This window comes from Heteronotia binoei, chromosome 5 (assembly GCF_032191835.1).
Source record: "Heteronotia binoei isolate CCM8104 ecotype False Entrance Well chromosome 5, APGP_CSIRO_Hbin_v1, whole genome shotgun sequence".
NCBI classification, from domain to species: domain Eukaryota; kingdom Metazoa; phylum Chordata; class Lepidosauria; order Squamata; family Gekkonidae; genus Heteronotia; species Heteronotia binoei.
The window spans coordinates 136,423,993-136,437,026 of NC_083227.1; positions in this window are offsets into that span (position 1 = coordinate 136,423,993).

Genomic DNA, 13,034 nt, shown 5'->3' on the forward strand with positions numbered 1-13,034 from the left:
ACTTGGGTGTGGTACATTAACATCAAAGGTGAGGTAAGAATCCACTGAGCCCTGATGGGTGCATCATTGTGAACTTGAGAATGAATTCAAATTTAGAGATCCCAGTTTGTTACCATGAATTGAAGCTTGGAGGACGGTCAATCCCTATTCATTGTTTTGGGGTACAGCCTGGCCCCAGTGTCTGCCTCTTTGAGTGTCCTCGGGGGGCCTTGCTCTGGAGCAGCTGGCATGAGAACCGCTCATTGGACCATGAAGCAGCACATGTCTTCTAGAAGGGCAGAGTCCCCTGAACGTGGGGGTATATGGCATGTGGTGGACCATATTGCTTTTTGGGGTGTAGAGGACAATCAATCAAAATAGTTCCTTATTCGAGACTTCCGGGGAGGAAAATGGCGAGCTGAGTTGTCTCTCGCATCGGGAGCAAGCTGAAGGTCTTGTTCGGGGTAGTGGAGGGCAAATCAAAGCCCACTGCCTACCTTTCTCAGTGAGAGAAAGGTCCAAGACTTGCACTAAAAACTTTGGAAGAGATTTACCTTGGCTGAAAAGGAGCCCCGTAGAGGGTTCCTTTGAGGCTTTGAGGGGTCTCAGAAGTTTGCATAGTTATCGTCTGCAAGATCTTTCAGAGTCATTGATTTGGCATAAGCTCGTCAGAATCCTAACCTTCTGGGACATTTCTAACCAACTAAAGTTTTGGAAGACCAGTGGAACTTGGATAAGTGGAGAAAAAAAGGTACAGAAGCTCTTTTTTCACTCCGGAGCTATTTACAGACTAAAGGGACGTATTAAAGGTGGGAAGAAAGGGAAAATATAAAGCTTGCAATTAGAAGAAGGAAATAGAGAAGTTTGGACTGTTATAATACCAAAGACAGTGTTAAAAACTGCTAAAAATTGAAAAGAGATCATAGTTTTGTCTACTTGCGGTTTGCGGTTTGTGAAGAGTAAACAGCCACGTTGCATTGGAATATACTGGAACAGTTCTGCAACTCTTCTGAGCAAGACAGGAAGTGCATCAAGTATCGTGAGATTTCCATGAGAGTTGAAGGTGACAGAGACAGGAAGTAGTAAAGAAAAAAGCCTACTCTATATCATAGAGAAACATCGGCAGCCATTGCTGGGAGGTCCAATTTAAAACATTGTTTTAAAAAGATTTGGGACTTTAAAAATTGACAGAAGCGACGGGAAAAAGGGTAAGAGGACAAGAGCTATTGACTACATTATTGGTGGGCTCCTGGGGTGACTTTAAAAGGGGGAAAAAATTTTTAAAGGGGAAAAAATCGCGGCCGCCATTTTGGAATTTTTGAAGACTTTTTTGATAAATATCTTGGCTTTGGAGGCTCAGAAACCAGTGAAATTAGGCTTGCTGGAAAGGGCAAGCTCTGCTTTATTGAACCTGACCGTCAGATTTCAAATTGGTGAAGTCAAAAATTTCGTCATTTTTTTAAAGGGGAAAAATTCTTTAAAAATCTATATCTGGGCCTGGGAAGCTCAGAAGAAAACAGAACAAAGTTTAAATAAGAGAGAAAATTCAGACCTTTTGAACTTGGTAGCCAAATTTGTAATTTGCGAGACGGAAATTTTTGGTATTTCTATTTTATCTACCGGCTCTTTGCCTAAATGTCAGAGCCCAGGCAGCCCCGAACAAGAGCCCTCTCATTTAGAAAAAATGCAGGAAAATGATGGAAGAAATGAAGGAAGAACTTGTCACAGTAATTAAAAAAGAAGTGGATGAGCTCAAAGACCAAATTGGGAAAATAGACAAGAAAGTACAGAAGGTGGAGGAGAAAGTTAAAATACATGATACCACCTTGCTGAAAGTCCAAGAAAAAGTGACGATCCACGACTGCAAATTAATGGAAAATCAGATACGCTTGAGAGGAGTACCTGAGGAAGAGAATGATGATCTGAAAGGATATATGATAAACATAATTGCAGAATTCTTAGATGAAGACCCTGACAAGACTAAAAGTATGTACGATCACATGTATAGAGTCAATTCGTTATATGCCAAAAAAAAAAACTTACCAAGAGATGTTGTTGTAAGATTCATGACAAAGGAAATGGTGGGAAGGATTATGAAGAAAAGCTTTGAATAGTCATTGACAGTAAAAGGTAGCAGAGTGAGAATTATGAAGGAGTTACCTAAAGAAGTGATAAATGACAGGAGAACATATAAAAAGTTAACAGAAAAATTGAAAGACAATGGCACAAGGTACAGATGGATAATCCCCGAGGGTTTGAGCTTTGAACTTCAGGGGAAGAGAGTTACAATTACAAATGCCAGAGAGTTGAGGAGATTTTTTGAAGAAAATAAAGAATTTGCACCATGATGGATTACAAATTATTGTCTTGGAATGTTAATGGACTAAATTCACCACAAAAAAGAAGGGCAACTTTTCATTGGATCAAGAAGCAAAATTGTAATATAATTTGTTTGCAAGAAGTCCACATCAAACAAAAGGATTATAAATTTTTATGGAACAAACAACTGGGAAGGGAATTTTTTTCATTAGCTGAACAGAAAAAAAGGGGAGTAGTTTTTTATATTAAACAGGACCTGGAGCCAAAATTGGTGTTTAAAGATAAAGATGGAAGATTTGTAGCAGTGGAAATAACATCAAATGGGAAAAAAACGCTGTTATTGGGACTATATGCACCTAATGGTGCAAAAGATGCTTTTTAAAAAGACATTATACAACAACTAGATGAGCTGACCTACGATCAAATACTCTTAATGGGAGATTTTAATGGAACAGTTGAGAACTCATTGGATAGATCCGGAGGGGAAAAAAATAGTGGGAAAGAAGGGAAATTGCCAAAGTCTTTTTTTGAACTAGTTAAACAGGAAAATTTGGAAGACATATGGAGAAAGCTTAATCCTGAAGTGCGGGACTATACTTTTTTTTCTGCGAGACATAAGACCTTTTCTAGAATTGACATGCTGTGGGGAACCAGAGACTTAGGCCTTACAACAAGGAAGATAGATATTTTGCCTAAAATTGGTGCTGACCATAACCCAATAATGTGGATTACAAAATTGTCCAAAAGACTGAGAAGATGGAGACTGAATGAAGATTTGCTACAGAACAAAGAAACAGTGACTTTCCTAGGAAAAGAAACTAAGGAATTTTTCCAAGTGAATGATAAAGAAGATATTGACTTCCAGACGGTCTGGGATACTTATAAAGCAGTAATGAGAGGGTTGTTGATCACTCTAAACAACAAAGATAAAAGGGAAAAAGAAAAACAACTATTGGATATTCAAAATGAAATAAAGAAAAAAGGAGAGCTGAGGAAAAGACCAGGGAAAAAGAAGATTCTAAGGGAAATTTCAATATTGCAAACTCAATTAAGACATTTACTAAATAAAGAAGTGGAATGGAATCTGAAAAGGCTTCAGCAGAAATCGTTTGAAGGAGCAAACAAGACGGGGAAATACTTGGCGTGGCAGCTGAAAAAAAAGAGGGAAAACAAAATAATTAGTAGAATTGTGATAGATGGAAGAGATGTAGTTACTCAAGAGGGAATAAAAAGAGAATTTTTTAAGTATTATGCCAAGCTGTTTAAAGGTGCTGAAGTTAAGAGAAAAAAGATAGATGAATATCTACAGAAAATAAAAATTGAGCCTTTAACTGAAAATATGAGAAAAATTTTGAATGACCCAATTGAAAAAATAGAAATTGAAGCAGCAATCAATGTGATGAAAAATGATAAAGCTCCCGGGCCAGACGGTTATACAGCTAAATATTTTAAAATTTTTAAAGATGAATTAATACCAAAATTACAGAAGCTGATGAATGTAATAAGAGCCAAAGGGAAGGTACCAAATACATGGAAGGAAGCTGTTATTTCTTTGATACCTAAAGAAGAAAGAGACGTCACAAATGTGAAGAATTATAGACCAATCTCACTTTTGAACAATGATTATAAAATATTTACAAGAATTCTGGCGGAACGACTTAAGCAATATCTGATAAATTTTATAAAGGAGGACCAAGCTGGTTTTCTTCCCAAAAGACAAATAAGAGACAATATTAGAACTGTTGTAAATATTGTAGAATATTATGAAAGACATCCAGAAAAGGAAGTAGCACTATTCTTTGCGGATGCAGAAAAAGCATTTGATAATTTAAATTGGGACTTCATGTTTGCAGTGATGGAAAAAATGGAGCTTGGAGAAAGTTTTATAAGAATGATAAAGGCAATATATTTTGAACAAAAGGCAAGGTTGTGCATCAATGCAGATCTTACAGACGAAATGAAAATTAGTAAAGGTACTAGACAAGGCTGCCCGCTTTCACCATTGTTGTTCATAATGACTCTTGAAATTTTACTGATGCAGATCCAAGATGAAAAAAATTTAGAAGGACTACAAATAAAAGGGTATACCTATAAATACAGAGCATTTGCGGATGATATAATGTTTATAAATGAAAATCCCTTACAAGCTACACCGTTGTTGCTAACGAGAATACAAGAGTTTGGGGAGTTGGCGGGACTTTACATAAACAAAGAAAAATCAAAAATTTTATGTAAGAATATGCAGAAAAATAGACAACAAGAACTACAAAGACTAACGGGTTGTGAAGTTACCTCTAAGGTAAAATACCTAGGGGTAGAGATAACAATGAAAAACATTGATCTGTTCAGGAACAATTATGAAAAGCTATGGCGTAAAATAGAAGAAGATATGCTAAAGTGGAACAAGCTCAATTTGTTATTGTTGGGCAGAATAGCTGCAGTAAAAATGAATATTTTACCAAGGATTATGTATCTGTTTCAAACCATCCCCATTGTGAAAGATGCTAAGCAATTTGATAAATGGAGAAGAAAAATTTCGGAATTTGTGTGGGCCGGGAGGAAACCTAGAATCAAAATGAAAGTCCTGATAGATGCAAAAGAGAGAGGTGGATTCCAATTACCAGATTTGAAACTGTATCATGAAGCAATTTGTTTAGTATGGTTGAAAGAATGGATAACGCTATTAAATAAAAAACTTCTAGTGTTAGAAGGCCATGGAAAAAAATTCGGCTGGCATGCATACTTGTATTATGGAAAAAAGAAGATGGACGGTCTTTTCTCTCACCATTATATAAGGAGCAGCTTGCTAAATGTGTGGATAAAGTACAAGAAATATGGCGATGAGAGAAGGCCTTTGTGGATAGTGCCGGCTGAAGTGATGAAGTTAACGGCCAAAACAGTTAAGGAAAAACAACTATCATACAACCAACTACTAAAAATACAAAGTGGGAAAATAGAACGGAAAACTGCAGAAGAATTGAATTATAAATATGATTGGTTTCAAATGCAACAAATAAAAAGCTTGATGGAGAATGATATCAAAGCTGAAGGAATAAGGAAAGAGCAAACAGAAATGGAAAGAGTTCTGCTTGGAGATAATGAGAAATTAATTTCAAAAGTGTACAAATTACTTTTACAATGGACTACAGAAGATGAAGTAGTGAAATCTCAAATGATAAAATGGGCAATTAATGTAAATAAAGAAATAAAGATGGAATCTTGGGAATATCTGTGGAAAAACTCTATGAAACTCGCAACATGCCATAGTATTAAAGAGAACTGTTTTAAGATGATGTATAGATGGTATATGACTCCAAAAAAATTAGCAAAGATGAACAATAAGATGCCAGATAGGTGCTGGAAATGTAAAAAGCATGAAGGTTCTTTCTACCATATTTGGTGGACTTGTGAAAGAGCTAAAATGTTTTGGCAGATGATTCAACAAGAGATATCTAAGATCCTGGGATATGAATTCAACAAAGAAGCAGAGACTTTTCTGCTGGGATTACAAATGGAAAAATTTCCAAAAGAAGATAGAACTTTAATATGGTACTTGCTCTCAGCTGCTAGGACATTGTATGCGCAGTTGTGGAAGCAAGAAAGAATACCAGAAAAATGGGAATGGACTATAAAAGTTATGTCATGGAATGAAATGGACAAATTAACAAGAAAACGTAGAGACTGCGATTTAGAACTTTTTAATCGGGAGTGGAAGAAATTCAGAAGATATGTAGAAAAAGAGCGGAAAATAAAAGGACATTGGACAATTTTTGATGATTAAGATTTTTAAGATAAGAATATAACTTTTGAAGGGGGGATCTTTTTCTTTATTAATTTTTGTTTTTTCTTGATAGTTAAAGCTACCTTTAATATATGTTTTTTTTAAAAAAAATAACACTGGCGGGGGTCAAGTAATGGGGGGAGGGGTGGGAGGAAAGTAAGATGTGGGGTAGAATGATGTTTTTTTTTATCTTAAGCTTTTTATAAGTTGTAGATATAGTTCTACTACCATATGTTACTAATAAAAATTGTTTATACAAAAATAGTTCCTTATTCAAATCTCCTTTGAAATACAGGCTTCTAGGTGGCACTCCAAATAGAAGCTTGTGGTTCCAGAACCAGTGTTTGAACCGGGCAGTACTGCATGTCTTCTTGCAGGGGACAGTGTGCCGAACGTGGGGACACTGTGTTCCCAATATTACACAAGTGTTCCCAATATTACACAACAACAAAATCAGTGTCCTTTTTGTCTATTTATTTTGTAGACCAAGAGAAAAATAATCATGCTGAGGAAAATGAAGCAAGGAGAGGAGCAAAGTGACTGAAGAAAAAAGCAGAGAAAACCAGCCAAGCAGTAGACAAAAGAGCCAAGGAAAAAGGCTAAAAAGCAGAAGCAGGAAGACTGGAATTAAAAATATTATGACAGAAACACCATGGAAGAACCAACTGTTGTCCTCACAGCAGGAAAAAGACCAGTGTTGTTTAAGATTATTAAGAATTTGAAAGTGATGAGAATTGGCTGTTTCCTGAACAAAAGAATGAAAAGATCTTTTTGTACTGTCAGTGTTCCCTGAGCGGTTTGTGATATTCTCCAGATTGCATAAAGAATTAGGATAGTGATAAAAAAACAGAGATCAGAACTACCAGTTTTACTAGATAAAACTACTACTGGAAAGTGAAAGAGATTTTATAGCAAAGAGTTTGGCTATGCAAGTGAAAGAGGAGTTGAAAGAAATTCTGATTCTTTCCTGCACTGCTGTGCCATGATGATTGTACTGCAAGAATAGCAGTTCTCATGACTGGTGTAGAGGGGGATTCATTGAATCATAGGGTAATGCCAATTACTGAAAAACGTCTCTGTGTCCTCTATCTGAATGTTCCGTGAGTGAGGTCATTATTACAGAGAAATATCCGACAGCATGAAATATCACAATTGGGCGTGCAAGGCCATGGATCAGGAAGATTGCCTGAATTAACTGGACTTGGTGATGAATGGCAATGGCAGTGGCTTTCCAAAGAGGCACAGGAGACTGGCAGCAATTTGATTAGCTCTGATATATCTGATGTAAAAGATTTGGAGCAGCGCAGTCATTTTCACAAATGGCAAAGCTTATGAGTCTCAGAGCTGGGTTTACAGCAAGCAAGTGACTGAGCAGCATCATCAAAGGGCCAGTGAAATATGATCTCAAGTCAGGAGGGCTAGTTTGGTTGCCAGAAGGCAAGGTCAGCTGCAAATCAGTGACAATTCCAATTCTCAGCATGGAAGAGGAACACAGAGAATCGACCTTCTGTTTGTTCTATCAGTATAAGCTGTTGTGTTGAGAAAAAAGTGTTCCCAATATTACACAGCCTTGAGAACACCTGTCCAGCTTGCCCCAATTTCCTAATTTGTATTCCAGTTGGACACACAAGTCTGGAACCTAAACTGGAAGAAAAATAGCAGCTAGCTGGGGAAGCAGGTGGGCAAGGGAAGGATTAAGTACTCGCCCCACTTTAAAAAGTTTCCTGAATGTCCAGGCCCCAAGAAACAGCAGCTAGGTGTGTATTTGAAGATGTGTAATTCTGACAGTGTTGCCAACAGTGTTGCCTGGAGAAGTCCTGTCTCTTTAATAGATGCTTAATGGAGGTGTTTTCTTCATGCTTGACTTACTCCTGATTTTCTTGGCAACATGGAGCCAGTCTGGGCATGGTTCATCCACATGTCTGCCCTCCTACATTTTCACAGTTGTGGAGTAAGTTTATTTTTTCCCATACATGTGCCTTAAACAATGAGGATTTTCAGGGGAGGGTGCTTTTGTCATTACATAAGAACATAAGAGAAGCCATGTTGGATCAGGCCAACGGCCCATCAAGTCCAACACTCTGTGTCACACAGTGGCAAAAATTTTTATATACACACATACACTGTGGCTAATAGCCACTGATGGACCTGTGCTCCATATTTTTATCTAAACCCCTCTTGAAGGTGGCTATACTTGTGGCCGCCACCACCTCCTGTGGCAGTGAATTCCACATGTTAATCACCCTTTGGGTGAAGAAGTACTTCCTTTTATCCGTTTTAACCTTTCTGCTCAGCAATTTCATCGAATGCCCACGAGTTCTTGTATTGTGAGAAAGGGAGAAAAGTACTTCTTTCTCTACTTTCTCCATCCCATGCATTATCTTGTAAACCTCTATCATGTCACCCCGCAGTTGATGTTTCTCCAAGCTAAAGAGTCCCAAGCGTTTCAACCTTTCTTCATAGGGAAAGTGCTCCAGCCCTTTAATCATTCTAGTTGCCCTTCTCTGGACTTTCTCCAATGCTATAATATCCTTTTTGAGGTGCGGCGACCAGAACTGCACACAGTACTCCAAATGAGACTGCACCATCGATTTATACAGGGGCATTATGATACTGGCTGATTTGTTTTCAATTCCCTTCCTAATAATTCCCAGCATGGCGTTGGCCTTTTTTATTGCAGACGCACACTGTCTTGACATTTTCAGTGAGTTATCTACCACGACCCCAAGATCTCTCTCTTGGTCAGTCTCTGCCAGTTCACACCCCATCAACTTGTATTTGTAGCTGGGATTCTTGGCCCCAATGTGCATTACTTTGCACTTGGCCACATTGAACCGCATCTGCCACGTTGACGCCCACTCACCCAGCCTCAACAGATCCCTTTGGAGTGCCTCACAACCCTCTCTGGTTCTCACCACCCTGAACAATTTAGTGTCATCCGCAAACTTGGCCACTTCACTGCTCACTCCCAACTCTAAATCATTTATAAACAAGTTAAAGAGCATGGGACCCAGTACCGAGCCCTGCGGCACCCCACTGCTTACTGTCCTCCACTGCGAAGACTGCCCATTTATACTGACTCTCTGCTTCCTATTACTAAGCCAGTTTTTGACCCACAAGAGGACCTGTCCTTTTACTCCATGACTCTCAAGTTTTCTAAGGAGCCTTTGATGAGGAACTTTATCAAAAGCTTTCTGGAAGTCAAGGTAAACAACATCTATCAGGTCGCCTTTGTCCACATGTTTGTTCACCCCCTCAAAGAAATGTAACAGGTTAGTGAGGCAAGATCTTCCCTTGCAGAACCCATGCTGAGTCTTCCTCAATAACCCATGTTCATCAATGTGCCTACTCACTCTGTCCTTGATAATGGTTTCTACCAACTTTCCCGGTATTGAAGTCAGACTGACTGGCCTGTAATTTCCCGGATCTCCTCTGGAACCCTTTTTAAAGATGGGGGTGACATTTGCTACCTTCCAATCCTCAGGAACGGAGGCAGATTTCAATGAAAGATTACAGATTTTTGTTAGAAGATCCACAAGTTCAACTTTGAGTTCTTTCAGAACTCTCGGATGTATGCCATCCAAACCCGGTGACTTATTAGTTTTTAATTTGTCTATCAGTTGTAGGACCTCCTCTTTTGTCACCTCAATCTGACTCAGGTCTTTCAACAGCCCTTCCAAAATTAGTGGTTCTGGGGCGGGCAAAAAGTTCTCGTCTTCCACAATGAAGATGGAGGCAAAAAATTCATTTAGCTTCTCAGCCATTTCCCTATCCTCCTTCAGTAATCCTTTTACCCCATGGTCATCCAAGGGCCCCACTGCCTCCCTGGCTGGTTTCCTACTTCTAATATATTTGAAGAAATTTTTATTGTTGGTCTTTATGTTTTTTGCAATATGCTCCTCATAGTCCCTTTTTGCCTGCCTGATCACAGTCTTGCATTTGATTTGCCACAGCCTGTGTTCCCTTTTACTAATCTCACTTGGACTGGTTTTCCACCGCTTAAAGGAGTCCTTCTTACCTTTTACAGCTTCCATTACTTTGTTTGTTAACCATGCAGGCCTTTTCTTATGCCTGTTTGTGCCTTTCCTAACTTGTGGTATGTATTTTATCTGAGCTTCTAGGATTATAGTTTTAAATAGCATCCAAGCTTCCCCAAGGGTTTTGACCGTATGTACCTTTCCTTTCAGTTTCCTCCTCACATGCCTCCTCATCTCATTGTATTTACCCCTTTTAAAGTTAAACATGGTTGTGGCGGTCTTTTTGGACAACTCCCTATTTATACAAACGGTGAAATCAATAACATTATGGTCACTGCTCCCAAGCGGCGCAATCACTTTTACATCTCTCACCAAGTCTTGGGCATTACTTAGGACCAAATCCAGGATCACCCCACCCCTGGTAGGTTCTGAGACCATCTGCTCCATAGCACAGTCATTGAGAGCATCAAGAAACTCAATCTCTTTCTCTCGACCAGAACACATATTGACCCAATCAATCTGCGGGTAGTTAAAATCACCTATTACGACACAGTTTTTACGTTTAGCCGCTATCTTTAAGCCTTCCATCATATTATAATCGTCCTCTCTCTTTTGATTTGGTGGGCGATAACAAACTCCCATAGTTAAATTTCCTTTTGGGCCCTCTATTTCAACCCAAAGCATTTCTAAAAGTCATTGGTGTCACAACACCCCCTTTCTATTGTTTATGCATGTTTACATTAATTCATGTCTGCATTTTTAAAAAATGGCACTGAAATATGGATATACTAGGGCTAAGGCCTGTTGTGAAGGAAAATACAATGGGCTCTAGAAAAAGGTTCTGGGCAAGTGCCCCCTCCCCGGCTGTCTTCCCACCTATCCAAGTGAAGGCATACACTCCCCCCTCATCTCTAGGGCAGCTGATATCTGTCATCTGGAGAGCAGTTGTAATTTTGAGTGATCACCAGCCCTCACATGGTTCCCCAGAAGGAAATGGCTGACTTGGAGGGTAGCATCTATGACATTGTACATGTCTGACGTCCAACCTCTCCTCAAACTTGCCATCTCCAGGCTCCACCCCTCAAATCTCCAGGAATTTCCTAAGTCACACTGGGGCTGCTACTGAATAGGAGCAAGCAGCCAGGCCTAGTTAAGTCATGGGAAACAGGTGGCATCAAATCACCTAGAGGGTGCTGCCAGGCCTAGGGTAGCCAGTCTCCAGGTGGAGCCTGAAGATCTCCTGGGATCACAACTGAACTCCAGACAACAGTTCTCTCTCCCCATCCTGGAAAAAAGTATTGCTTTGAAGGGCGGACTGTATGCCATTCTATTCACCTGAGGCCTCTCCATTTACTGACAGAAGTTGGTTGCCTAGCAACAGCCTCTGGCTATTGGTGAGGCTGAGGGGAGGAGGAAGAGAGAGAGTGTCAGGAAAGGCAGCAGCCATACCTCTGAGGAAATGCTCCCAGCAGAGCCAGGCCTTGCTACCTAGTCACATTATGACAGCAGCAGCTCCCTGGCTATTTCTGCGGCCTTTGAGGCTGTGTGTACTAGGAGGCCATCTGTGTGGGCCATTGATGGGGTGGCAGAGGTCTGTTGCCAGTGATGCCCTTTGTGAGACTGGCTGAAAGAGAGTTGGAGATGTGTCTGTCTCTGAGATAAGTCTGCTTTGATGGTTTGTTCAATGTTCCCTGGCCTGTAGTAGGCAGGGGAGTCAGCCAATGGGAGGCCAGAGATGCTGACTGAGCCATGATGGATCAATGGTTTGTGGAGTGCATGGAATGCACCCCTAAGCCAATGAGAGAGCTCTATTTTGCCAACACCATTAGCCAATTATATACATAAGATTGATACAGCATTATAATGACAGGTTAGCAGTTTCTCTGAACTTCCAGCTCCCCTCCCCCCTTTTAAAAAAGTGTCTGACCCTTAAGGGGGTCAGAGGGTAGGGGCTAGAGGCTTTATTTTTAAAAATCAATTTTGTCAATTTCTGAGCATTACTTTACTAGTATATTGCTCGCAGTCAATAGAAAGGCTGAAGCTGCTGAAGTTTTTTGTGAAGTTTGTCACTGAACAGAAAGAAGCCTCCTGAAGCCCGCTGCATCGCAGCGTGGCTGAAGGGGAAATTTTGCCCCCCCCTTGGAGGGAGAGCGGAATCTTCGGCGTGCTTTTGAGCGCGTCCTGAGTGGGCGGGGCTTCAGCGCTGTTGCTGAAGCCCCGCTCGACGCCGCGGCAGTCTTCCCGGCGTTTTCGGAGGGCTTGGAGCGTGTGCGTGCGCTCTGGTTGCATCTGGGCTGTCTGGCAGTCAGTGGAGCGTTGGGTGGATCGGCTCTGAGCTGAGCGCGTCGAGGGACCCTTCCTTTAAAGTTTGATAGTCAGGGTTTGTGTGTGCCCTGGAGCACGTTGGTTTGCGGGCTGTGGGCTGTTGCAGGGTTCTCCTGGGGCCATAGGAACATCGCCTTTAGGGAGACAGAACGGTCCATTTCGATCCCCCCCCCCCTATTTTCCTTTGGCTGACTTACTACCCCTTTTTGGAAGCTGGGCAGGGTCAGCCCTGGTTGGCACTTGGAGGGGAGAAAACGAAAGGTTTCCTCTGTAAGCATCAATTGTTTCTGACTCTGGGGTGACGTTGTTTTCTCAACGTTTTCACAGAAGCCTTTTTGGGTGCCTTATTCTCGACTGGGTGGTCATTTTGGACAAGGCTGTGGGGAACAGCTGGGCGGGGCGGCCGTTTTTGAGCGGCTGAAGTTCAGGGGTGTTGTAGGAGTCCTTATCCCTGAGGCTGGGTGGCCATTTTTTTTTTTTTTGCTTTGCTTCTTCTTCCTCAAGCCGTGTGCTGGGGCGGCCATTTTGAGGTGTTGCACTTATCCCGGGTGCTGGCGGCCATTTTGGCCTCGCTTCTTCTTCCCCACACCCTTTGCTCTTGGGGCAGCCATTTTAGGTGCTGTTCTCCCTGGTGATTTTATTATTCTTGGCTC